The following is a 27,756-nucleotide window of genomic DNA, read 5'->3' as shown; positions in this document are numbered from 1 at the left end:
TTTTTTTTATAGCCGCCGCGGTCGATCAGTCGTTATGGCGCTCGCCTGCTGGCTCGGATACGCTGGTTCGACCCCGACCGCGGTGGACGAATTTCGATGGAGGCGAAATTCTAGACGCCCGTGTACTGTATACTCACTTTCGCTTGAAAACCAATTTTCGTATAAATATTGTTTGGTTTGGCTGGTTGGTTTATGACGGCTTTAACGCCCCAAAGCGACTCAGGCTATAAGGGACGCCGTAGTGAAGGGCTCCAGAAATTTCGACCACCTGGGGTACTTTAACGTGCACTGACGCGCACAGTACAAGGGACTCTAGAATTAAAGTAAATTCAATTCAAATTAAATTTAATTTCAGTTGCACGTTAAACCCCATAAACCAACCAGCCAAACCAACCAATTTTTATACGAAAATTGCTTTTAAAGCGCAAGGTTTACTACTACCCTCCGTAGCTTGTTCGCCGTGTGCGCGCGTTTGACCTTGAACTGACCTTGAGCCATGTGACAGCTGTGACGTCACTCCGCCGCCGCCGCCGAAACCTAGCGCTTGCCTCTGTTTCTATAGGCCGTCGGCGTTCATTGTGTTCAATGGCGTTGCCGTTGACAACATTCTAGACCTCGATGGTTTTGAGGAAAGGAAGGGCGCATAACTGGCTTCCAGTGTAACTGAACGCCTCAGTCGCGTTTTGAGGTACGTGGCGGTGGTGAGAGATGTGGGCTGCATGCATTAGCGCTGACAACATTTTGGCAAACTCGCGGCACTGCAGCAATAGGCCGCAGCGTTCATTGGGTGACCAACCTCTCGCGATCAACCATTAACTGCCACGTGCCAGGGTGGCGGGGTGGCCGCGCTGCCTATCCAGTCCACGGCATGCACTGAACGTTTAAGATGGCAAGCCGCGTCTACTTGCCGGATACTCCACAGCTTTCACTCTCTAACCAGGTTCAGCAGTAGTTAAACCGCAGCTAATTTTTTTTTCATAACAGAAAATGGCGCAGTTATCTGGCTGAAATATAGGCGGACGCCTCAAGAACGCGTTAAGGGAAGGTGAGGTAAAGTTGCTTGGAAGGTATAGCGAGGAACATGGACCCCAACTTCCACCGAGGCAGAAGAGAATCGAGAGCCGGATACATCGAGGAAATATACGCTCCTCAGGACACGACCGTGCATGCAGACGCGTCCTCGAGAGGAGAAGACACTAAAATTGTAGTGGCCACGGTGGTGGCTTCGTCTCTACATGAAATGACTAGCGCGTCTATGCGAGACTGCACAGCAGCAGAGGCCGAGGAAGTAGCCGTTGCTGTAGCTGTGGCGGAGGGCTATAGAACCGGGCATCGCTAACTATACTTGCGGACTCTCAAACAGCCTTGCGAAATTACATGAATGGTAGGATAGGTCGTCACGAGATCCGTATATTCCTTACAGTGAGCGACAAACTTAAAAACCATGAAGAAAAAGACACGCGCCTACCTTGTCCTCGCCCCTCGCGACTCCCCGCACTGAGGTTAAGACATTAAATTAGCAACACCCGCTCACTGAGGAAGGGGAAACAACCCGCCGGCGCCTATCCTAACAGTCCTCCCTCAGAAGGGTCGCACGCTCTGTGAGGTTGAGGTCGGTGAAATGAAGACCGGAGATTTTGCGAGAACTTTGGTAGGTTCGGGAACGGGATTCATCGTAACGCTGGCAAGACGCCGGTGCAAACCTGAACGAAGCGAAGGTAGCGACTCCCGATAGATGGCTTCAACGTGCGGCGGCGGTAGTTTTCATTTCGGCTGCTGCTAGACCGCACCGCTAGCTTGCAGAAATCACGGAGTCTGAGTATACATGACGTTTCGCGTCACTCCGTCCTATGACGTCAAAGAGGGCGGCGTGACGTCATAAGGCGGCCGAGTTTGAATCGGAGCGACGGCAAAAACTTTTTCAACTTCAACTCCAAATTTCTTTAGATATAGTGACAACAGAAAAGAATGTATCAGCCCGCCGAAATCTCGAGTCATTAATCATAACACATTTCTTTAAAATAAATGCTTCTTTCGCTCCCGGATAAGCGACAACACAGCCATTAAATGCCGAACTATCAGATTTTGCCAACAAAAAAAAATGATAGAGTTCTCACTGTCCCTTTAAAGTCCGGACGTCATTACAAACCAGATCAGGAAATGCCACTCGTTGTCAGTGACAATAACAGACGGGTCGCTGATGCAAACACGTTCGTTTTTTTTAATTAGAAACGCTTCTAACAGTTCGCTGTCGTGCCTAGACTTCCCGCGGCCGATAATGGTAGTGCTGTTCAGCAAAGTTGAGCAGTTTTGGCACTCCTTCACATGTATGGCCAGGCTGCTCCCTGTGCCAGAACGCAGCGTTCTGGCATGTTTCTTGAGTCGCTCGCTCAAGCACTGCCCCGTGTGCCCAATGTAAATTTTTCCACAAGAAGTAGGGATAGAATATACTACCCCACAGCAAATTTCGAAAACTTCATTTGGTGCTTTGTTTTGTAACCAGGTTCTCGCTTGGAGCCGGAGATGCGGACGCAAAGACTGGAAAGCTTTTTGGGGGCCGAAAACACCAAATTCAGTCCAAATTTTCCCTCCAGTTTTCGGCCCTGGAATGAACCCTGGTGGTCGAAATTAATCCCGCGTCCTCCAATAGAGCGTCTCTCATAGCCCGTGTGCAGCCTGCGGACATTAGACCCCCACACTGTACCATACCGCTCCAGTTTTACCTAGCTTCCACTGGCTTTGCTCCATGGATATGTTGCTGTAGTAGCTTTGAACTGTACGCTGGGCCTTCGTACGCCGAGTTAAGCAGCGAATTTGATGTGCAGTAATTTCACCGGAAAATTATTCCGACGTCCACCCCCCCCCCCCTTTTCTTTTCAGCAAGGCTGAGTGGTGGGCCTGTTAGTATTGAATGCTGAGGTTTTTTTTCAGGCAAAGAAGACGAATACAGAAGAGAGAACAGCACGGGACGAGGACAGCACTAACAGGTTAAAATTTTTATTGAAAACAGACAACTCAGTATTACGCCCGCGCTTGCGACAAGTCAGGATCGGTAACTAAACAACATCATTCAAAAAATCAAATTCCTTAGATGTGATAGCAAGAAATGGAGAACTGATATGCACGTTGCCATGTTTCGCTTTCTGGAAGGTCTCATAAATTTCACGTACTGCCTTACGTGTTTTTTCATGTCCAAGGATGGAAACTTCACAAAACCGTGGGGAACATTTCTTGGGACACCTGCTAGAAAGCCATGCAACATTATCGTCCTCAAAGGTGCCAACCGTAGTTCGGTGCTTGCGCACTCATAGCTGCAGTCACCGGTTCATCATAATTGACCGCACGTCACTAGAATCTTATAGATTACAGCCGTTGCGGAAAGAAACAACGCTGCACTACTAAAGATAAAAATATGTTTGTGGTATGTGAAACGGCAGTAATCTATCAGATCCCACTGACGTGCAGTAAATTGTTCATAGGACAAACGGGTGATTGCTTCAGTGAGCGGCTGCGCAAGCACCCAACTAAGGTTGGCGCCGGAGAGGACGGTAATTTTGCAATGCATTGTAGCAGATGCCTTAAGAAATGCTCCCAACGGTTTTCTGAAGTTTCCATTGTTGGACATGGAAAAACACGTAAGGCGCGTGAATATGATGAGACCTTCGAAATAGCGAAACATGGCGACGCGTGTGTCAGTACCCCATCTCTTGCTATCACATCTAAAAAATTTAATTCATTGAATGATGTCTTGGTGGGGCATATTACTGAGTGGTCCGTTTTCAAGAAAAATCTTCTGTTGTTAGTCCAGTCCTTGCCCTGTGTGGTTCTCTCTTGTGTATGCTTCTTCTTTGGCTGGAAAAAAATTGTTCAGCACGCCTTTTTTTTTATTGCCGGCTTAAGCAGAACGAACCAGGCGCCCTATTGTGAGCTCCAGTTTTGTTCCCAAGTAAACATTTCTGCTGGGCTAGTCAGTGCATCAGTCTATTACGTAACAATTCAGCGAAGAAGTGTGTCCCTGCTAAAGTGGCTGCACAGCGCTCTTCAGAAAAACCTCTCCGCCCACGTAAATACCTGCCCTATTTGAAGAGAACTGTATCCTCGCCTTCTGAAGAAGCTCCGGACATCCTCCCACCGTCTGAGGCCTCCTGGGAACCATGCATGAGTGCAGCTGAGCTGGGCACTGACGCTAGGCTTAGTGCCTCCGCTGCCACGCTGGCTTAGGAAGCTTTGCCGGTGTCTCTCGTGGCAGCGCCTGCCACGCAGTCGACACCTGATCTGTGGCGCCAGGTCCAGCTTTGTGCTCCCGGTTCATCGGCAGATGCACCCCTCCTGCCTTCCCGAAATGCCGGACTGCCCGTGAGTGATCTGCCACCAGCGTACATGGCCATCAACTCTGCACAACCGTGTGGGCCTCAAACCGCACGGCATGATAAACAGGGCATTCCAATGGACTTATCGGCACCTCTACCCGTGCAAAAGTGCCCTCGCGCAACTCACAAGCGTCCCTCACACGACAGCCAACCGATTTCGTCTTCTGCCAGTGATGGCTCCCAAGGTAAGCGCACTTGTCTTACGATCGAGAACTCGGTGGAGCCTACACCCAGATCGTCTTCTTACAAAGTGACCATTAAATCAATGGCCAACAAAAGCCTCACGGATATACCCAACAAGATTTTACAAGCTAACTTGGACGCGTGCCTCGGAACCAAAGGTTTTCGGGGCTTCACAGCCAGGACAAAGTCCAACACCATTGCATTGTGGCTTCCGACTCTGAATGCCGTAGAACGGCTGCAAACGCTCACCAGTATTTCACTGACAACCGAAATCTCAATGCCAGTACAAGTGCATTTAGTTGAAGGCTCCGACTTGCAGCGCTGCGTCGTCTACAATGTCGATATCACTGAGGATCAAGCTGCCCTCCAGCGTGAGTTGCACTGTCCCACGCACCGTGTCATCCAGGCCCGAAGCATGGGAAAGAGGAGCTCTTGCATAGTCACCTTGCAAGGCCATCTGACACTACCAGCCCGTCTGTACTATTATGGTTGTATTTTACGGCCTCGGCCATATAAACCAAGTGCGGTATATTGCTATAACTGCTTCAGTACTGGACATATGCGTAAATCCTACCCCTTCACTGCTGCCGGTGGAAGTACATCGGAAGGAAAAGTGGCTTATCGATGCGGCCTTTGTAAATCCGACGACCACGACATAACATCTCCAAGCTGTCCGACAAAACAAAAGGCAACACAACAGGCTCGTCATCGAATGGCTAAGCATTGGCCAATACATGACAGTATAACTTCATCATAGACATCCAACCGGTTCGCAGCTCTCCAGTGGGATGACGACGAGTGGCCGGAGCTTCCTGAGCACACCTCGCATGATCCTTCAGCTCAGCAGCCTTCTAATGATACTGTGCGAAAAGAACGCCTCCAAAAACAGCCAACAAAGCAACGCAGTGCCTGAACTACCGCAGGACGATATGGCCGCAGTCGACGAACAAATCGCACGTCTTTTAGCGGAGGTCACCAAGCTCCCGCAATACCGTGAACGTCTCGCTCGACGTAGACGGGCAGGGGAATCATCCGCCACATCTATCAATGGCGCAGCAACATCACCCTCCTGCCGCCCACCAGTATCATTTCCTGCCGCCTCTTCCCAGATTACCGCAATGCCACTGGACAACTCTGCGACTTCTTTGCTCCGGTTTATGGTCAACCAGTTGTCCAACATGACATCCGTGATTCTACAGCGCTTGGGCTAGTAACTATAAATGGCAAGTTCCAGTCGTGCTGGTGTGCTGCAGTGGAACTGCAGAGGCATTTCCACGAAGGTGGGAGAGCTCAAGACCCGACTACAAATTCACAAGCTCCAGGTATGGGCCATGCAGCTACAGGAAACAAACGCCTTGCCATCGATTCCAGGCTTCAGTGCCTACATGTCTCCTTCAATGATAGACCGTCGTGTACAAACAGCTGCTCCCCCGGGAAAGGCGGCGGTGTATGTGGACACACGTTTTCCGCATGTACGCCTTGCTCTCGAAAACTGGTGCACGTCGTATCAAGAGGTAGTGGCAGTGGCTGCGAAACTTAAGAAGGGAACCGTTGTGGTGGTTTCATTTTACGTTAGACCAGCCGGTGGTGCTTCCTCCCGTATTAATCTTGGCTGGTTAACAAGTGTCCGTCGATCGGCAGTATCCCGGGCGTCCGATTTTAGTCGGAGGCGACTTTAACGCCCCTCACCAGGATTGGGGGTACCCCACTGGAAACCCTCGTGGCAGGCATGTGCGGGACCCCTTCACGGATGCCCAATTTGTGCTGCTCAGCCATCCTGGGACACCAACACGGCCTGTGCGTCAAACTCGCAGTGCTTCCTATGCTCCAGACATGACGTTGTGGTCGGGTCCGGGTACTCCCTCCTGGCACATGGAGCCAGTCTGCTGGGGAAGTGATCATCACCCTATCATCATTAGTCTTCACACCTCACATTTCCGACCTTTACGCTACAAATGTTCTGTGATCAACTGGGACAGTTTCCGTTCCTGTATGGACAATCTCTCCTCAGATTCTTCGCCAAACCTTGTTTAGCGCATACAAACAGCGCTCAACAGTGCTACAACTACCACATGGACTGATGTTGGTCGACCGGCACCAGACCTCGGCCTTTTTAACTTGTGGGCGGCACGCCGTCAAGCCGAGCTGGCTGCTACGAGAGACCCTGCTTCGTCGCAGGCACGTATGCGATTGCACTATCTTACAGCTAAGACACGTAAATATGAACGCAACCTCTCTCGGCGACAGTGGCATGCGTGGTGCGAGCAATTTTCTGCAAAATCCTCGAATGCCTCTCTCTGGCGAACATTCCGTACAATGTAACGCGGTCGCCGTTCGACTGACGCAGCGGCAACTGCATGCTTCGCGGCTAACTTGTCGCCAGATGATTTCGCCAAAGAAGCAGCGCGAAATTTTTTCTCGAAATACGATTCTGTGCCTTCTTCATCCGCTAGTTTAAATATGGCAGGCATCCCAGCGCATCTATATCAAATGCCGTCTAATGTCGACGTAGATGGAATTGCGTGTCTATTCTCTATGCCTGAGTTGCTGGCTGCAATATAGATGATGCGAAACGGAAAACAGCGCCCGGCCCGGAGAATATTCAGCACCAGGTGTACAAGAACCTGAGTACCGCTGCACTCCAATAACTACTTGACACCATAAACAAAGTATGGTTGGATGGCGTAGTGCCCGAGAGCTGGAAATCCGCTGTCGTGATTTCTATACCGAAACCAGGAAAGCCTCCGACGGACCTTGCCAACTTGCGACCTGTCTCCTCAACTCCTACGCTGTGCAGGCTGGCGGAGAAAATGCTAGACACACGATTGTCATAGTGGCTATAGAGCAGCACGGTTTTTATCACCCAGCACAAATCGGCTTTCATCCATATATTGGTAGTACAGAGGACGGGTTGGCTGTCCTAGCATCTGCAGTTTTGTCATCTACCCGCAGCCGCAATGTGTGTACTGTTTTAGCAATGGACGTTGAAAAGGCATATGACAACATTAGTCATGCAGCCATTCTGAACTCCATTGACATGCTTCATCTCCCTCTGAGAGTGCGTAGTTTTGTCCAATCATTTTTGGAAGGCAGAAAATTTGCAATACGCCTCAGCGGCGAAGCGGTCGGTTCATTTGTTCCTCTCTGCGGCGTGCCCCAGGGATCAGTATTGTCGCCGACGTTATTTATTATTGCTTTCATTCCGCTGTCTTGGCGCTTACATGACATCCGTGACAAAATTTCTGCAGTACGCTGACGACATCACGGTGTGGAATACTCACCAAGATCTCCGTACTCAGGAGACTGCCCTTCAATCTGCCTTGGATGTTACCTGTAATTACGCATCATCCATCGGACTTGAGTTATCCGTGCATAAAACAACATACACGTCAGTCGCCAACCGCTGGGGACGCCGTAAACTTGCTGCAAGTCCAATCCGTTTTTTTTTCTATCAGGAACCCCACTACAGGAAAGTCCGAGTGTAAAAATCCTTGGCTTCATGATTCACCAATCAGGGTCAGCGACTGCATGGCTTTTTCAGATAAAAAGGCAAGCTATTCAGACGTTGGGTTTGATTAGAAGAATTGACCCTAAAACTGGTGGCACAGGTTCGTTCGTTGCACGGCAATTGGTGAGGGCAGTTCTGCAGTCACGTATTGTTTATCAAGCCTAGTTTCAACATCTTACAAGAGCCCAATGGGATCGCCTTGAAGCCGTGAACCGAGAGGCTATGAGGACCATTATGTGCCTTCCACGCATCACACCGGTCATAGCTTTACAAGAGAATGCGTAGCTCAATACCATTGATGAGCTGGTTTAGCAGCGCCTTGAAGCGCGCAGCCTTAATGCCAGTCTATCGCACTCCACGCATGCACTGAGGACTTATGCCACGTCACACTCCATTCTTCAGCCGTCAACGCCAGTTCTTCCCCCATGGAAGTTTGTACAGCTCAGCGACAAGAATACAACAGATAATCGCCGGCCAACATCTGCTCATTCGGCATCGTTGCTTCGCCAGAAATTTGGGGAACAAGATGCTTGCCTGCCTGAAGGATCCATTGTTGTCTACGTAGACACAAGCATACAAGACTGCAAAGCAACAACAGCTATCTACTGCCCGTACAGATCTGCCCTGAATCAAACCTCTTGGTTTCTGATTACGGAACCCCCTTCGTCCTTTTGTGCTGAGCTCGTTGCAGTTCAAGAAGCACTCTGCTCTGTGGCCGACATAACTATGCTCCCTGCGGCCCGCGTTGTCATCCGCACTAACGCCCTTCAAGTTATCCGGTTGCTACGACGTGTTAGCCGCTGTCCCACGATATGTCAGGACATCTACCGGCTCGCGGCACGCATCCCGCAGCCAGTACGTATTGAGTGGGTCCCATGGGATCTGCTGACCTATCAAAGCCAGGCAGATTTAGTGACCCGGCTTGCGAATACAAACTCATCACCGCCTCGGCTCCTTCATTTGGACAATTTTACCCTCTTTTCATCAAGAAAGGAACTCCTTCGGCACCGCACACGTGCTCTCATCCCTCCGTGTGCGGTAACCTTCTCCCGCGGTCTTAACTCGTGCAGCGTGCAGAGGAGGTTGCGCTTAGGAGGATCCGGGTCGGGGTTGCCCTCACACCAGCCATCACTCGGAAGTTGCCTCAGTACCGAGAATTGTTTCCTTGGCCAGGGTGTCTGATATGTAAACACGAGGACATTGAGACCGACATTCATCACTTACTGTGGGACTGCCCAGCTCTCAAGCCTACATGGATCCGGCACCTAATGGTAGCAGGTCTTTCACCAAGCAGCCCTGCTTCATTCATTGCCTGGACGCGGGGACCGTACCATCGTTCTCTACTGGACTTCATCAAATCAACTAACCTTTTTCCATTCATTTAATCTCTACTACATCATTCATCACACCTTCACCCATCATTGATGGCCTGGGGCAATAAATTTCGCTTAAAAAAACAATTCAGCGTTGCATATAACGTTTATAAGCGAGACACAGAAGGCCAGGCGCTACTGACAACTGACATTTTTTCAAAGGCACATAGATTATACAGGCAGCCAGTCACAACGCTTATCATTTGCAGAAAACATCAGAATGGCGCGGAGGACCATAAAAGAGATAAAATTAACACGTTTGACAAAGATAGGGGAAAACTGATAAAAGCGAAGGATGCATGTTTAAAGGATATTGGAAAGTAATTTAACGCGTGGTGTATATAAAACAACAAACAAGATCGACTGGATGAGGTTATAAAGGAGAAAATGAAAATAAGGTGATTTAAAGGTGATAAAGGGTATAAATTCTACAGAAATGGTTGCATGCAACAAACTTTCAGGCTTGCGTAGACAGCAGGTCAGGTACACGTGGTCATTAACGCCGAAAAATCTTTTCACAAAAATGTCCCACTTCTCCCTTGCCTCCTTATAGTCGCGCTCTGCGAGGTGACGTTATCTTTTTATTTTCCTGAAATTGGTGGTGCGTGAGCATCTCATACGTTTTCGAGGCACAGTGCTTACTTTGTGCGAGCTATGTCGTGAAAAAAATCTGCACGTATGCGCATTGGCAATTCAACGTGGCTTGTCCGACGTAAAAAGCGTTTCAACGCGGTAATGTCATGCACCGAGCAGCTCTAAGTGCAGCGCATGGTGCCAGACATTAGCTTTGAAGCAGTATCGGAATAATTAATGGAAAACTTTGCCCTCGGTGTTCTTTTATGTCTGAATGTAAAAAGATATTCATAGTCATATTCCGGTGCCCGAAACAAGGAAAAACATTCTGAAATCAGCGCAAAAATTTTGTACGCCTGCAGAGATCACTTTTCACGGCTTTCGAACCGACCCTAGAAACAGGATAACATCTAAGTCGTTCATCTTAATCAGAAACATGAAAGGATGGTCCACGCAAAAATCCATAGGATCGCCAGCGATCGAAAAAGCGGGTTCGGGAACCGCGTTTGCTCTCGCCGCCTCGGAGTCTGTGCCGTCCTCGTCGACCTGGACGAGCGACTTGTGGATCACCTCAGTGACGCTTGGCCTTCCGGTCTCGAATGCTCCAGAGAGGTCGGCCTTGCCCGGCGTGAACAAGTCCTTGACGCCGAGGTCCTCGAGCGTCTCCCGCAGAGCCACGCTGTGCTCGATCCTGAACTTTGGAACACTGAGTTCCACGGCTTGAAGTACATCTATGCTTGCTAGAAGTTCAGACAGGTTGGCTGGAGTCAGGCTCTCTTCCAAGTCGCGAAGTCCCTGGACGTCGTCCGGAAGGAGGATGACCATCGACATCATCCGACCCATGTATGGGATCTCAATGGCGGTTACGCACAACTCTTCGGAGCAGCCTATCTTGAATATATTGCACTGGTGCATCATGTTCACTTGCACGGCTTTCTTGTGGTTGAGATGGAACAGCTGACGCGTCGTGTAAAGCGAGCGGAAAGGCCACTCCCAGAAGCCCCTGAAGCAAATGGCACTGAGGTGAATCAATGCCGTGTCAGCGTCCACACTTCCGGAGTGAAGAATGGCGTGGATCTTGGAGGCCGTCTGCTCCGAAACCCAAGCGTTGGCTTCCTGCCGAACCGACTCATGGCCGTTTTCGAAGTCGACCGACTTCATGGTGGCACCGTATGACGGTCCTAGAAGGGCGCGGTAGCTGCCATGAGTGGTAAACTTTTGGTCGCTGTAAATCCGGTTGGCGACGTGAAACGTGACTTCGGGCGTGTATGCCGACAGGATAGGCAACAGATTGGCGAACTGCTCTTGAATTCGGTACTTGCTCGCCTTGAGGTTTAGCGCGGCGAAGATCTGTTTGGCTGTGACGTTGCAAGCGCCACTGGCGAAGCTGGCGAGTGCGCAGGCTATGCTGAACGGCGAGCATACGAGGTTTTCTTCGCGCTGCCTGTTGTGGGTATGCAGATGGTGGTACATACTCAAGGAAAACTTGAAAAGAGCATCGCGCTCCGTTTGCGAAAGCATGCCTGGGCCGATTCTGCAACGCAAAGAGAACAGGAAAATTAAGAAGAGTCGGGAGGAGGACCTTTGCTTTAATGGGATTACCAGATCACTCTGAAACATCAAAAAGGTTAGCACTGCGCAAATGCGGCACGACAGGAGAACGAGGAACAAAAACGACAACACAGGAGTTAAGGATCCTCCTTTTCCTGTCGTGTCTCATTCGCGCAGTACTAACCTTTTTTCTGCAATGAACCAACTAGCCCGCAAGAACGTTCTACTTCGTCACTCTGAAACTTTTTAAATGATGCAACACTGGTAGAAACAATGTGATCGAGTTGTAATCTGAGCGCTGCTGACCTAGCAAGAAAAATTGTCCAGGCGCTTCTCCAAAATTTCGGTGCTCTTCTTATAGACGGTAAGTCTTTGTACTTGATTGCAAGTTTCTACGGGGCGAAATTTGTAAGGCAATTCTTATATTTCTGCTTGTTGAAAAAAAAAAACGAGAAGCTTTTTTCGTCTAATCACGTAGAAAAAAAAAGAGTAATCAAGATAGGAGAAGAACGTTAATAATACAGGAGAGAGAGTAAGCAAGAGCTGGAGGAAAGGCCAATAGCAGAGCACGATAACCATTGAGCCACCGCAGCGGCCCGTCGTGAGTTTAATTTTACGGCTTTTCGTTAGCCTCTAAGTTTCTGCCCAAAATAGCTGACTATCCCCTAAGCAACGCTGGTGTTTCTCGAAGCTTGTTCTTACATATAACTTCGAAAGGTAGTTTATGACCGAGAAAAAAAAGCTGCCAAAGGAGATACTGACACTAATCAGGTTTACGTTGGCGAAACAGGAAAGTTCTCCAGAAGGCTTAACGACCACAAACGTGACGTAAGATATAATAATCACACGACGAACGCCATTGCCGAGCATGTGCAATAGCATACTCATACGATTGACTGGGACCGCGCCACTGTCATTGCGAAGGAAAGGAACGTGTCATCTCGGCGGTTGATGGAATCTCTAATCATACAATCGACACCAGCTACCATGAACCGGGTGCAAGGAACCATGCCACCCATCTACGCACGCTCCTTGCGCCACGTGTTACATATCAAAGTCGCGACAATTTCTTGTACCGCTCAGTGATCAAGGAACCCGTACGAGGTTCCGAAACGTCTTTGAATTTCATGACATGGTCAGTGACCGCATTCCTTTTTCTTTAACACAATGCCTGACCAGACGAACTTTCGTCGAACCATTGATTATGATTAATCAGGCTCTGCGTACAGCGACGTCCATCACTCATGCACGTTCATCGTAGGCACGGTTGTTTCAACACGGGTCAAGCCAATATAAATCTATGCAATATAAATCTGCTTCTGGCACACAACTACAGTCCAACAACGCAGGGCGAAACTGGCACAGAAATGCGTGCTCACTTACTGCGCTTCCGATTTGCGAAGGATCTTTGCTGGTGGTCTTCTTACCGCAGCTCCCACAAAGCATTTGTTGCTGTTACTGCAATTTATCGCCAGACATTTGTCGGCGTGCAAATTCTGTCCTGCGCGAGGGCGAAAATGAGATATAATTGGGAAAACGGCTAAGAGCACAATTAAAAATTAACCGCCGTTTACATTGCTCGTGTGGCACAGTAACAATGGAGCAGTGCTAAATCTGAACGCGCGGGAAAGTGTCGCGGTTGGCCACCATGTTTTTGTGTTTTTCACAGATTATCTACAGATGGCGACACCGCCCCACGTCTTAGCTAGCGCCGCAGCTGCGGAGCGCGCGAACTGAAATTCAGTTGCGTTCTCCTTGTTCCAAGCGGGAACAAGACGTCGCAGACATCTGTTCGAAATCGCGTTTTTAAGGCGAAAGCCTTTAATGGCTCATACTCGCGGCCACTACCCTGTTTTTTCGTTGCGCTCTTCAGCAACTCAATACGAAAAAAATACCTTTCTGCGCGATAGGATAAATTCTAACCACCATCCTTCTATTCCGCAGCCGAGCGCGCTGACTACTACGCTACTTCCTTTTTTTCTTTATTGCGTGGAAATAGTGCCATAAAGAAAAGTCTAAGCACGCTTACGCCACAAACACCAGGCCACCTTACTCCTGCATGTACCCTAGCTCCTTCCAAAACATCAAAAGTCTGGGAGGCACACACATGCATCCAGATAGGAGAGGGCTAGCTAGGCGGCTCTTGCAGGGTAGCATATATACTCCCCGCACCAAAGCAAACTGTTCACGAAACAAAGATTTCGACGACTGTGGTGATTCGGCCTGGCGGTCCATCATGCGGCTCTTCCAGAGACTAAATAGTCCCAGCAACATTAATAGATCATAATGGCACAGCACTGTTTTTCTCTGCGGGCAAAAAACTAATACTGTAAGGTGTGATGCCAATGTCCTTAATTATTCGGTGTAAAACGCCCCAGGAAAAGATAGCATCAATACACAGAACAAAACATGCAATGCTCAATTGTCTCTGGTGCATTGCACAGGCGACAATATTTTGACCGTCCATGGCGCAAGCATCTCCTTAGCATGAAGCCATCCATGGCTTCACAGGCAGCGTTGACATGTGCAGCTTAAAAAAGTATGTTTTCGCGGCAAAAGAAATGCACATTCGCCCAACACGTTTTAAAACAATGGTGTCAAGGAACTCCAGACAAGGTTGCTGATACAGCAGTACAGGGAACAAAACTGTGTCTGAGTCATCTGCCTTCTGGCGAGGCTATACAGATAGTCTGAAGAAAAGCGCACAGTGAGGAAATTGAAGATGTCAGCAACTTCGTTAAGGAATCCCATAAAGGCCACTCACGAGTGTGTCTCGTCAGTGCGAATAGGAAAGGCAAATGAGCACTGAGACACCTAATAAGCACGGCTACTAAAAAGGGTGGTTTGAAGATTTGAAAACAAAAAAACGCGAGACAAGCTGATGCACAAATAAGTTAACAAGGCCGGTTCCACTAGACCCTACAGAAAGAAACAGGTTATCGCAACGCATGTGTTCCCATTGGGAATGCAATACGAATGTAGCAAATATTTTGTGCATCGCCTACACTTTCTTCCTCGCACAGTGGAGAACATATAGCATATAGGCGAGTTTTGCAAATAAAAAAATGTTGCAGACTTGAGCCCGAGTGAACACTGATAGTTACCTACCCATCCAAGCCAGAGTTTGTCGCCTCATGTTGACTATCTGAGAATCCCAGTAGGAGCCGCTGTTGCGAATTTGGTGAGGAGGAATGCCTAGGTAGTGAAGGGGCCCGCAGTCCCAACTTATGCCACCATAATGACTTGGCGTTGTACCCCCATCGCCTAACCAAAACCCCTTAGATTTATCTAGATTAAGCACTGCACCTGATAGCATGCAAAACTGTTCAGTTGAATGCAATGCCCCAAGCACACTCTTTTTGTCAGAACAAAGGAGGGCGACATCATCTGCATAGGCTAAAATCTTAATTTCACACTGCGCCAAGGAGAAAACGCGGATGGATGCGCAGTTAATAATACTGAGGCAAAAGGGTTCAAGATATAGGGCAAACAACAATGATGGTAAGGGACCGCCTTGGCAAACAGATAATTACAATGGAACTGATTTGGTTAGCTCTTGGTTAACAATTAGCCTTATATAGGACTTCTTATAGCCCAGTCTTATACCCTTAAGCAAAACATCTCCAATATTTGTATGCTCTAAGGCCGCAAACACGAAATCATGCCGCACTTTATCAAAGGCCTTGGCAAGGTCAATATGAATTAGAGCTACTTGTCCAATCTCATCTGATACTGTCTCCACTACGGAACATGGACATGGGTTTGGATGCTGCGGCCTCTGATACTGCAGACATGATGCGTGCCTATTAAGCCCAAGTAACGCATACTGTTGCTTTAACTTTGAGTGAATGTTATAAAGTGTGTGCAACGTTAAATAATATAGGTGTGTAATTGCTAAAATGTTACAGGAACATTGTCTATGTCTACATAAAAACGTTTTTCCATGTTGCTAGCCACATGATAAGGCAACATTTTTCTATGACAAATGCAACGTAATGAGGTCAACAGTTCGAAAACATTTAGACACAGACAACATGTCCAATTGAATTTGAACACCAGCTGAAAATACTATGCAAACGTGAAGAAAGTGCACAGGTTGAAAGCCACACAGGTTGAAGGCCAAACTTCCAGCTGCTGTTTGGTTAAGGAAACGAACCACTGAGAAAACTGAAATCATGGGAAAGGAAATGTTTGAACGCAGTGCAATGTAGCAGTGACATCTTCGCTACACAACCATAAATCAAAAACGCGAACTCCTTCATGGATAAGAAAAGCAAAGGCACAATAAAATATTGCTCATTGCAATGTTTAATTCTGTAGGTACCTATTACCACCCAGTTATGCCTGCTCTTCCTGCAGATAAATGAAATGCTGTAAAAAAGCATCAAGCAGCCATAATTACTGAAATGACAAGGATGATATGCACCGTCAATGGCAGAACGCAGTGTTCCCTCAGGATCCCGAGTACGAAATAATCCCAGTTTTTTTGGAAAGTACTCTGAAAGCAAGAATTTTCTATCCCCCTTTGCATTAATTGACACGACTCTTTCTGTACTCAGCAGCTTTGACAAACATGTGGGTCAGCTGACAACCTCAGAAAACTGTAGCACCTTGCTAACTTGCAGATCAAGGCTCAGAAAGAAAAAGCTAACAAAAAAATGAGGCATTTATTTATTCGCACTGTATTTTACATGGTACTAAGAATGCGGCTAAGACATGGCATGAACATTGTTTTTTCTGCTGTTACAAAATTTCTAGCCTGTGCTGACGTATCACTGCAATGTAAATAATTAAAAAATACCTGCACTGTACAACATGCTGCAAGACTTACGAAATACTCCACCTACAAAGCTACCACACACCTTTTACATGCGGTAGTTTATATCGGCCGAACTAGCTAGGCTGCCAGGTGAGGAGACACCAAGCCTCTGACATCTGAAGATGTGTACCTCCCATGTAATTAGAGTGATTGGAGACGCTCCTTTTTGATGACACTTCAGCAGCTGGGAATGGAAGAACCAGATATGAAAGGGAACAAGATATCTAGTTTTTAAGCAACATCACGGTGAGCAATGTCCCTTGGCTTTTCTTCTGTCTTTAGAGGAGTTTCATTTTCCATGTTGTGTGTTCAATAACTGCTTGGGTGTGCTCATTATTGCTTGCTTGGAGGTGCTTTTCAGCGTTAAACTACAGTTTTAACTCTGGCCTCAGTCCTCTGCACCTTTTATGCTTTTTGCTAGTGTTCACTGAAGCTTAGGTTGTGTACCAACTCGCGCAGACCTCCATTTTTCTACATTTCCAACTGTCTCCGCCTTCGCCATGTTCACCTCTGCACCCGGCGCCTTCAAGTCTGGTATGTATAATGATCTTAATTAATCTGCCTATAGCAAATGTATTTTTGTTAGTCACCCACTCCTCTCTGTAATGCAAATTGGCCCCGAGAATAAAAAAATGAAATGTAGCCTAAGCTAAGCCTGAGCAAGCACACATTATATTCAGTTTATTTTACCATTTGACCAATAGAGAGTGGAGGGAAAAAGCTGCTAAGTTGAGCTTGACACGCTTATCACCCCTACACTGGAGCACAGCAGGCGCCAAGGCATACATAACCACTAACGACAACAGAACATGCCAAGTGTGAAGTAATCCAGTAACGTTGCTCGTATTTATCACAGTGCATACTCGCTGCTCAGTAATTTATTACCCCCTTAGACATCCTGCAAGGGGAGTGTACAATGTGATTTGTTTCAACATGGCACCGCAGTACAATGACAATCATTAATCCTGTGCGAACACAACAGCAAATAAATTTCTGCCCAATGAATGCACAGTTTACAGTGCAGTCAACAGGCGAGTATGGTCAACCCTCAAGATAAAAATAATAATGACATTTGAGCAGCCGCTCATTACCCACCCCCCTCCCTCCCTAAAAAAATGAAAAAAGGGTGTCCTTCAGACGGCACGTTAAAACGATGCGGTTGTAATATTTGCGACAGATCAACTACGTCTGAAATTCAGATATAAATAATTAACGCCCATGCATGCAGTTCGATTCGAGGCGCCAGTGCGCGGGCAAACAGTAATCGTCTTCAGGTATAGACTAGTGCCACCTCCTGCTCAACGAATGCCACTCATGGCCACGTTCACATCTAACAAGCTTGTATCAAACATTAGACAGGTGTTTATATCATAATGCAGCAGCAGTTCATCAGTGCTGTTGGCCAGTGCCGATTTTTTTTGGCGTGATAAACGGAATCATCCTACGAAACGCGCGTCAACTGTTCCCCCACAGATTCTTGCAGTCCCACGAGGGAGAGCAGCTTTTCCGTCGGCTTCAAGTCGACTCTTTCGTGCAGGGCCACTGGTATTGTAGCGCACATTCCACACGGTCGTTCCACTGTGCATCGACGCCGCATGGGACACCAAGTACGGTTGTAAAATCCAACGCGGCGTACGGGCCGCACATACACACACACACTAACGACAATACAAAGCACGGAACACACGCAGCGAACACAGAAAAACAAAAACTTCTCCAAAGCACCTATTCCCCACGCTGTTCCCTGTTCACTGTGTTCCGACTGTGGGCTTGGCCAGAGCTTCGACTCTGGTATGGCCATGCCGCAGCCGTGATGGTAACAACGTTCATGCAGCGAAAAAAAAAATATAATCTTTCAAACCATTGCGGTTGTAAGCTAAAAAAGCTAGCGTAAAATAAATACTTAACTTTGCTTAAAAACATAACGTTGCGCGTCTTTGCGACGCCAACGACGCGAGCATGAACGCAAATACGCGAATGGCGCTATGAATTTGCTGTGCTCCTCTGTAGCTCTGTAAATGGCGCGCTTACACTTATTCTCCTATATTGTCTCCCGATTATTTTGTTCCTTCTTTTTTCTTTTAAACTAATTTGAAATTTCACCCAAGGTTCATTAAATAGCTTGACGCCAGCTTTTCCTATTTATGGGGTATCCCCTCCGAACCCTGGCCAGTCCCCCGTCGTGGGTATGTGCCATGCGACCAAGGCAACAACAACAACTTGTCGAAGTGAACGTTTGTCGGTGCGAACAGTTCGAGGTTTAATCGACTGAAATTGCTCAGGGAAAGTAAGCGGCATTGTATTTCTCGTTTCCGTGCATCGCGGGTGACTTTTGTGGCAGCCACATGGCAACATCTCCGGTTTGGCGAACTTGTGACAAGGTGAGCATTTGTTCACAAATTTAGAGAGCGTTTTTCCCCTTATTTAACCGCGCAGTGTTTTTGTTTGTATTGTAACCCTGCGTATCGTCGTATGTTATGATCATGATAACATCAGTACGACGTGCATGCGCTTTCCGTCTCTAGTTGAAGTAACATTAGTCAATCAGCATAAACTTCTGGATTCAATTAAGCACAAACTGTCTGTGTTGGTACTGCTTGTAGGATGCGCTTCGAGATGACTCTGCGCACTAGGTGGTCTTCTGATAGTTTCTTTATTACCAGATATAGTCTAGAGGCATGAAGCCATCCATCCCACTGCAACAACGCTGAAAAGCTGTTTAGTGTTCATGCCTCAGCTCTCCTTACACTTAACCTTTCGGTAATCATTCGCGTGGTTCCTTTGGATCTGGACAAGTGGCTACTGTTGCTAGGCACGCCTGGCAACAGAGACCCTGGGGACGCCCAGTGGGTCAGCTGCTTGTCCAGGTGCCACGGTACCAAAATTACCATTCCTGGCTTTTTCTTCCCAGTCCATCAACCTCATATTCCTCGCAAAGATTACATTGTGTAATCAAGCAGTGAAAATTAGTAATTTCTACATATTTCAGGACAGTTCAGAGAAATGAACATGCAGCATCAATTTTCTCTTTGTAGACTTTCTATGACCTGGATTCATTTCTTCTTGCAGAGCGGCAAGCAGTAGGTCAATTGCTCACAAATTTGTTTGCCTCTGGTGCAAGTAAGGAGTGCAAACATCAAAGGACAAGTCTCTAGTCTGTTTCATTCTCACTGCATATGATCAAATTTTCTAAGAAATTTTAAAATGGCACCACTAAAAGTTAAAGAGCTTCTATACTTCACCTATATTCGGCCAATATTGGAGTATGCTTGTGTTGTTTGGCACCCCCCTACTTTAAATTTAACAGACATGCTTGATCGTATTCAGAACTTTGCCGCTCGGTTTGTCTCAAGTAATTATGATTTTAACAGCAGTGTTACTAACATTAAACTAACGCTGGGATGGGAGCTGTTACGGAAACGCCGTACCAACTCCCGGTTAGAAATGCTGTACAGAATCTTTCACCGAAAAATAAAAATAGATAAAGAAAATTATTTGCTTCCACCGCATTTCAGGTCAAACAGACTTGACCATGGGTGGAAGATTAGAGAAATTAAATGCAAAACTAACACTTATCAAAACGCATTTTTCCCATCTAGCATTCATGACTGGAATCGCCTGCCCCATGAAATTGTTGAGTGCCGTTCCGAGTCTATGTTCCGCGCGTTACTGTCGGATGTATGAGTGTGCAGTTGGCTTTCTTTTGGCTTTTTTAATCACGCAGTCTTCGTTCTTGTTGGTCCAGCATCATTTGGTCAGTTGGCTTTTTTTTTCGTCATGTCTTTTTGTTGTTTCATATTTCATTCATTTTGTACTTGCTGTGTCATGCCTTGTTGTATTGCTTTTTTTTTCCTCTTTTTTTCTGGCCTATTCTTCTGTTATGTATCCTCATCCCCCCTGCAATAATGCCTTCGGGCGCTGCAGGTATTTCCAATAAATAAATAATGTGAAATGCTGATATCTCCCATACCCTACAGTTTTCTTTACTTTGAGCAGTAGGTATCCACAATGAACAGCAAGGCAACTCCACTTGCTGACGATATTGCCTTCAGCAGCAATACAGGGAGTATGTTACCCCATGTGTTATCTCAGCATAGACTCAAAACTTCGGTGGACAGCTGCGTCCACAGTTGCAATCACCTCTCATGAGCATGCACCCCTAAGACACATAGGGGTCATTCAGTCTAGAAATTCCTCTTCTTTGTCCAGTAAACCCTCGCACATCATTTTCAAGCCACTGAGTCATGGCTCCTTTCACTTCGCATGCCCCGGGCAAAAACTACAGTGTTTGTCATTATCAGCAGCAGCAACCTATGTCCACTGCAGAACAAAGTCTTCTCCCATACCTCCCCTGTTAACTCTGTCCTGTACCAGCTGTGGCCATCTTATCCTCGCGAACTTCTTTATTTCATCCACTTATTTATTATGCTTTCTGTCAAGGTGCACCACACCATGAGGAACTTCATGTACAGTGCAAATATTAACTGGTATTCAATCTGTCCAGGAACCTCGAAGTGCCAAGGGATGGATGGATGGCAAACAAATGGCACATGATGCTGGATGATGTGAGTTACTTTTTAGCACTTTGAAATGGAAGTGCAACATTTGCGACTCTTTCATAAAAGGCCTGTTCTGGCTAATGGCATTTTGCAAAACTTTGTTGCTTTGAATGCTTCTAAGACTAACTTCATTTCATTCAGGAGCATATATATTTACAATAGCTCTTAAAGCCATGATTGCTCACATTAGCTCTTTGTACTTCACAATATAAAGTTTTATGCCTCCAGCATCACGGACTTGTATCACCTGTTAAATAGAGTAGTAAAATGCTCACTATTGGTTTAAACCACTACTCAGCATGGGGCTGTGCACTTTTTGTTGTGTCGCATGAAGTATACTTATCTATGAAGCAATTTCTTTCAGGTGCACTTCACATGATTTAAATTCTACCAGAAAAAAAGGCTGTGATACAACATTAGTCACTAACTGTTTCTTTCCCAGGACATAACAGGCCATGGTGAGATATGAACAAAAATGATGCATTTATGTGTTGTGCGCATGAATTTTGTGTACTACCAACACTATGATGCAATTAACTGATGTCATGGAAGAGAGAGCACATAAAGCATTTTTTGTATATATTGCAGCATGCTTAAGTTTTAAACTGACCATTTAGCTCATGACTCAGTAACTGCTATGTGTGCAGAAATTTTATAGACCAAGTGATTTCCACTAATTCAACCTATGCCTTTAATTGACAAGCTCTTGTGTCCTGTGAAGCATATTGACTAGCGCATACACAGACAGGTGCCAAAGTAAGAGTAAGTGACAGGACACACGCTAGACTTGCAACTGGATATTTTACTTGAAACACAGTATTTGCACACTTTCCTTCTGCAGCACCAGTGCCCCCTATTAGTTGCTGTCGTGTCAAATGACGATGAAGAAATTGAAGCTTGATGGAACAAAATGAACAAGGCACATCCACTCGGGAGCACTCCGAAGACAGCTAGCAATACAGCATAAGTGCCCACAAACGCTTACTGCTAAAGACCCGAAATTTACAGCTCGACGACAAAACAACTACATGGATCGAGCAATTCCTAACCGATCGTTACCAGTCGGTCAAAATTGAGAACCTCATTTCTAAACCCACTCGCGTATTATCCGGTGTCCCACAGGGCTCAGTATTAGGGCCATTACTTTTTCTAATTTATATAAACGACATAGCCTCTAATATTACTTCATCAATACGGCTTTTCGCAGACGACTGCGTAATATACAGGCAGATAACCACCCCGACTGATGCACTAGCTCTCCAATCAGATCTAACAGAACTAACTGAATGGTGTTCAACGTGGCAGATGGATATTAACGTCAGTGAAACAAAGCATGTAAGATTCTCTAGCGTAGCAGCAACATAATAGTGGAATTGACTCCGTGTCGTGTATAAAATATCTGGGAGTGTTTTTCAGTCAGAACTTAACCTGGGATGCTCACATTGAATACATAACTAATAAAGCCTTTAAAAAAATTGGTCTTTTGAAACGCCGTTTACCCCTTGCGAATGCTGAAACACGGCACAGCGCTTATACAACGCTTCTCAGATTATCTGTTGAATACGTTTCTGTTATATGGAACCCCTCCCACGCGATTCTTACAAATGCTCTAGAAGCAGTGCAAAATAAAGCTGTCAGATTCATACTGTCATCCTACTCACGTCATCAAAGCGTATCAGCAATGAAGCAAGCCATGAATCTTCAACCTCTTGCTACACGTAGAAAGTTTGCCCGGTTGTCATTATTTCACACCTTATACTATAGCGAAACGCCATTCTCCCGAAATCATATCTTTCATGCACATCATTGTTCAGCTCGCCTGGATCATGCGCATAAGGTACGTCCGATTTTCGCTCGCACACTAAAATATCAGAAGTCACCGCTGGTTTTGTCAGTAAATGAATGGAACTCATTGCCACCCAGCATTGTCGGCCATACTGAATTATCATCTTTTCAAACAGCTTTACTAACATTTCTGAACACGGAAAATGTGTCATAGAGTGCTGAATGATTTACCGTGTCCGTGACTTTTTGGTGGTCCTTTTTTGCTTTGCCATTTCTTGTGTGCTGAACAGCTCCGGAGCCTCTTTTATGTGCCATTGTATTTTTAGTTACTTATTTTGCCCTAATTATTACTCACTTGTTTGAACATGTTGAATTTTGTGGTTTCAATATGTTTTACTGCACTTGAACAAATGTTACCCAAACTCTGCCCTCTGTATATTTACCATCATTTGTTATGAGTTGATTTGTTATCTGTGCTTTCTTTTCATCATTCCCCCCTATGTAATGACCTCTTCTGGGTCTTTAGGGTAAATAAATAAATAAATAAAATCTAACTTGATAGGGTGCTTTATGTGGTGCGAAACACAAACATAAACGAGGAGGATCTAAAAGTTAAACATAAAAAGAAGTGTGTGGTCTGTATCAGATGAAAACTTATCAAGAAGCTAAAGTAAAATAAATGGAATACTAAACACAGAAGACACATGGACTCAAGGTAGTGTAAGCAAACTTACCAATCACACATTGGACCGTGAAACATACCTTTCTAAATAGCGCATTTCCTTCTTTGTTAAGGCCACAGACTGCTTCGCAGCCTTCCCCTGCCTTGGCAATGTGAAAGGCTTCAAGGATCTCCCTTCCATCTTTCGTTTTCAGGCTTCCTACAGCCACAGTCTTATCTCATTCTCGTATGCATGCTGGCTTGTATGGGCACAGTTTGCAATGTTCGGCCAGATGGCCTTCTATGGCAACTGCTGAAACTTTCTGCTGATGCTCCTGCAGCCGCTCATTCAGGCAGCGCCCAGTTTTCCCCAAATATCACTTGTTGCAGGGCAAGGGGATATTATATATGACGTCCTTTTGGCACATGACGGGTCTATTTCGGTGTTTCTTGGTGCAGGCACTGCTGTTTCCACACCATTTTTCATCGCCACCTTTTTGAGCCGGTGTGACAACCCGTGCATGTACGGTACAGCTGCCCGCATCTTGTTGGGCTCAGACTTAGCAACGCCGTTAGAACGGTCACCCTTTATTACCTCAATTAAGAGGCCTTCGGTAACAGATGCAATCAGTTCATTCGGGTATCCGGACTTACCCAGCCTGGTCACCTGCTTTTCAAGGCTGTCGAGAACCTTGTGGGGGCAAAACTTTGACAGGGCACCACGCATGCCGTTTCACACTATGCCTCTTTACACTAATTTTGAGTGGGCTGAATGATAAGGTAAAATATCTGTTTTGGTTCTGGGCCGATACATCCAGCACACATGAGGCCTAGAGAGGAAAATGCACACATCCAGGAACTGCAAACCTTCATCAAGGGGAAGTTCATACGTGAACTTCAGCCCTAGCACCCCTTGACGGAAAACTTCCAGTACGCTCTCCACTACTACCATCACCGGTTTCTCTGGAATCGATTGGAACAATATCAAATAGTCATCAACGTATCTAAACACTTTGACAACCCTGATATTGCGAACTCCTAAGCCCTTTGCGATACGCCTGTCACTACATGCTAGATAAATCTCTCAGCAAGGGACCGATGCACGAACCTATGCACACAGCATTGTTCTGTACATAAAAGTTATCATTGAAACGAACGTAGGTGGACTGAAGATAACACCCTAGCATAGCTGTAAAATTGTCAACAGACATACCACTAGCATTCTGGAAGCCCAATGGATCTGACTCTTCAATCCACTCTTGCACAGCTTCCAGTAGCTCTTTCTGCAGGATAGAATAAAATAAATCTTCTATATCTACAGAGAACTGAGAGCATGCGTCACCTTGGGTATTAGTAGCTGACAGGAACTCAACCACTTCCCCTGAATTCTTCACTCAAAAGGGGTCGTCAACCCTGAGGGTTTTTAAATGGTTCTGTAAAATACGGGACAACACACCTTGCCAGGAATCTTTTTCTGAAACTATGGCCCTCAAAGGGATGTCTTCTTTATGTGTTTTGGCTGAGAAGAAAATGCAAAGACCATCTTTCAACTTGTTGGAATTCAAACTCCTGCGCAGACTACCTAACAGTAAATCATCGCGTAGTGAAAGGGCTTTTTCAATCCTGCAGACGGCTGCTTCACTCGTTTAAAATTCTTATCTATTGCTAGCATAGGTTTTTCTGAGTACAGTTTTCTGCTCATGACCACGAAGCCACCTTCTTTATCTTCCACTAACAGGACTAGGTGATTGCTTTGCAAAAAGCTTATGGTGTTCATAACAGCATGATCGCATTTCTTCCTATTGTGCAGTTTGCAGTACTTCAAAGAATCAACGCCTTCAGCAATAATGGACCGTTCTTCTTGCTCAGCAAGATTAGCGACTCTTCTTACTAGTGACAGTAATTCAACAGGATTCCGTGTCGGCTCATTACAAAACTTCGGACCACAACTCAATACAGTTTCTACTTCATGAGGTAGCTCGACATCGTCCAGACACTTAACTTTCTTGCAACCTACATCACAATTCTCTTTCACCCTCTTCCAGGAGCACAGTGCCGGCAACAATTGATCCCACAGAAGTTCAGATGCCTGCTGAACTTTCTGCAACCTCGACCTGAAGACTGATGAAGCGGGCAGCTGTACCGTACGTGCACGGGTTGTCACACTGGCTCAAAAAGGTGGTGACGAAAAATGGTGTCTCGGTGGTGTTGACAGCGTCCAATAAACTGGGCAGGTTGTGCCATATCGTGAGCGGTGACAGCGGAAACAGCAGTGCCTGCACCAAGAAACACCGAAATAGACCCGTCAAGTGCCAAAAGGGACGTTGTATATAATATCCCCTTGCCCTGCAGCAAACGATATTTGGGGCAAACCGGGCGCTGCCTGAATGAGCGGCTGCAGGAGCATCATCGGAAAGTTTTCAGCAGTTGCCATAGAAGGCCATCTGGCCAAACATTGCAAACTGCTCATACAAGCCAGCATGCATACCAGAATGGGAGAAGACTGCAACTGTAGGAAGGCTGAAAATGAAAGATGGAAGGGAGATCCTTGAAACCTTTCACATTGCCAAGGCAGGGGAAGGCTGCGTAAGTAAACAGTCTGTGGCCTTAACAAAGAAGAAAATGCACTATTTGGAAAGGTATGTTTCACGGTCCAGTGTGATTGGTAGGTTTGTTTACACTACCTTGAGTCCATGTGTCTTCTGTGTTTAGTATTCCATTTAATTTTACTATGTTTGACAAGTTGTGTTTAGGGCTTTCTTTGATGTGTTGTTTTAGGACCATGTGTGATCAGCTTTTATGACCACGTTTGTTCGGGTTTAGTGTACCATCCAATTTTGCTAAGTTTATATTGTCGTGTGTAGGCCTCTTTAGAGGTCCCGTTTTTATATTTTTTATTCTCTCTGCCCTTTGGTGTGGCCTTCTTCATTCGGTAGGCCCTGGTGTTCCTTTATCTGAACTTTGGTGCTGTTGGCATGTGTTGTTGATCTTTCTGCAGGTCTCTCGTGCTGGTTTTAGCTTCTTGATAAGTTTTCATCTGATGCATACCACACACCCCTTTTTATGTTTAACTTTTAGATCCTCCTCATTTATTGTTTGTGTTTCGCACCACATTAAAGCACCCTATCAAGTTAGATTTCACTTATGCTGTATTGCTAGCTGTCTTCGGAGTGCTCCCGAGTGGATGTGTCTTGTTCATTTTGTTCCATCAAGCTTCAGTTTCTTCATCTTCATTTGACGTGATGGCAATTAATAGGTGGCACTGGTGCCGCAGAAGGAAAGTATAAATACTGTGTTTCAAGTAAAATATCCAGTTGCAAATCTAGCATGTGTCCTGTCTCTTACTCTTACTTTGGTCCCTGTCTGTGTATGCGCTAGCCAATATGTTTCACAGCTACAACCAGCTAGCCCAAATGAAGGCCTTAGCTTGTGTCTTGTTGGGACAGTTAAATAATGTGCACTACAGTAAGCATATGCACACATTCTAGTACAGAGGTCTGCCAGTCTAAAGAATGTGCTGTGGGTTGGCATGGCGAACTTACCACAATAAGCCTATTTTCTATTTCTTTGCTTTTTTTAAGCTCGCTGCATGTGTGGTTGATTTGTACATTTTTTTGTGTAAAGCGGACACATACAAACATGAACTCTATGTTAAGCAGACCCCGGTGTCCTCTTTCCGAGACTCATTTTGTGCTGCAAATTTATTGCCGAATTGTTCTCTTAGCACTCAAATTTGACAGCTCTGCAACGCTTGCTACCCAGGTCTTCTTATTAATGTGGTCCAGGTCATTGAAAATTGATGGACAAGCACCGGTGGCATGAATTACTAGCAAAGTGATTATGGTCCTTGATGTTTGTGTCTAAATTTTAAGCGGAGTAATGCAATAGAGCAGCATGTTTTTAAATATCAAAACGCGTGGTTTGAGAGGTGCAGATGCCCTTGTACCATTAAAATCCATCATGAAGTTCATCTTGTTGCCCTAAGAGACCATTGGTGATTCATTCTCTGCATTGTATGCCCTGCCCAGGTTCATTTTCTTCTTTTAATTTCTGCCAGAGTATTGACAATTCAGGCTTTTTTTTTTATAGCGTTCTGAAATCAGTGTTGCTATAGTTCAGTCTTATTGCTAACATTTTCATCTGTGTGGCCTACTATTCTTCCTGCATTTAATCTCAAGCCTCATTGTTAGCATCTAAGTTTCAAGATGTGGCTTTTCTTTTGAGCGACATCATTAGGCTGCTTCAGAACACAAGAATGCCCACCGAGTTCACTACCGACAATTTCTCGTGATCTAGCTCTCAAAACTCTACTTGGCTTACATAGAGCTCCCTTACCACTTCTAATGTTCCTCTACTCATCATAGGCTGTTGGTT

The 27,756-nt window shown here is 46.0% G+C and overlaps 1 long non-coding RNA gene and 1 pseudogene across 1 annotated transcript; one reads left to right on the top strand and one right to left on the bottom strand.

Annotated features, from left to right (window-relative positions):
- Positions 1–10,379: 10,379 nt before the first annotated feature.
- LOC144134159 (ipis-1 pseudogene) lies at positions 10,380–11,480 on the bottom strand (annotated as a pseudogene).
- A 6,909-nt stretch (positions 11,481–18,389) lies between these two features.
- LOC144132665 (uncharacterized) lies at positions 18,390–26,788 on the top strand. The gene is made up of 3 exons (XR_013314888.1): positions 18,390–18,758; positions 20,882–20,942; positions 25,428–26,788. It is a non-coding gene; the product is annotated as an uncharacterized LOC144132665 (long non-coding RNA).
- Positions 26,789–27,756: the final 968 nt, after the last annotated feature.

This window comes from Amblyomma americanum, chromosome 5, assembly GCF_052857255.1.
Source record: "Amblyomma americanum isolate KBUSLIRL-KWMA chromosome 5, ASM5285725v1, whole genome shotgun sequence".
Classification (NCBI taxonomy): Eukaryota; Metazoa; Arthropoda; class Arachnida; order Ixodida; family Ixodidae; genus Amblyomma; species Amblyomma americanum.
This window is presented reverse-complemented; position numbering and strand designations above follow the sequence as displayed.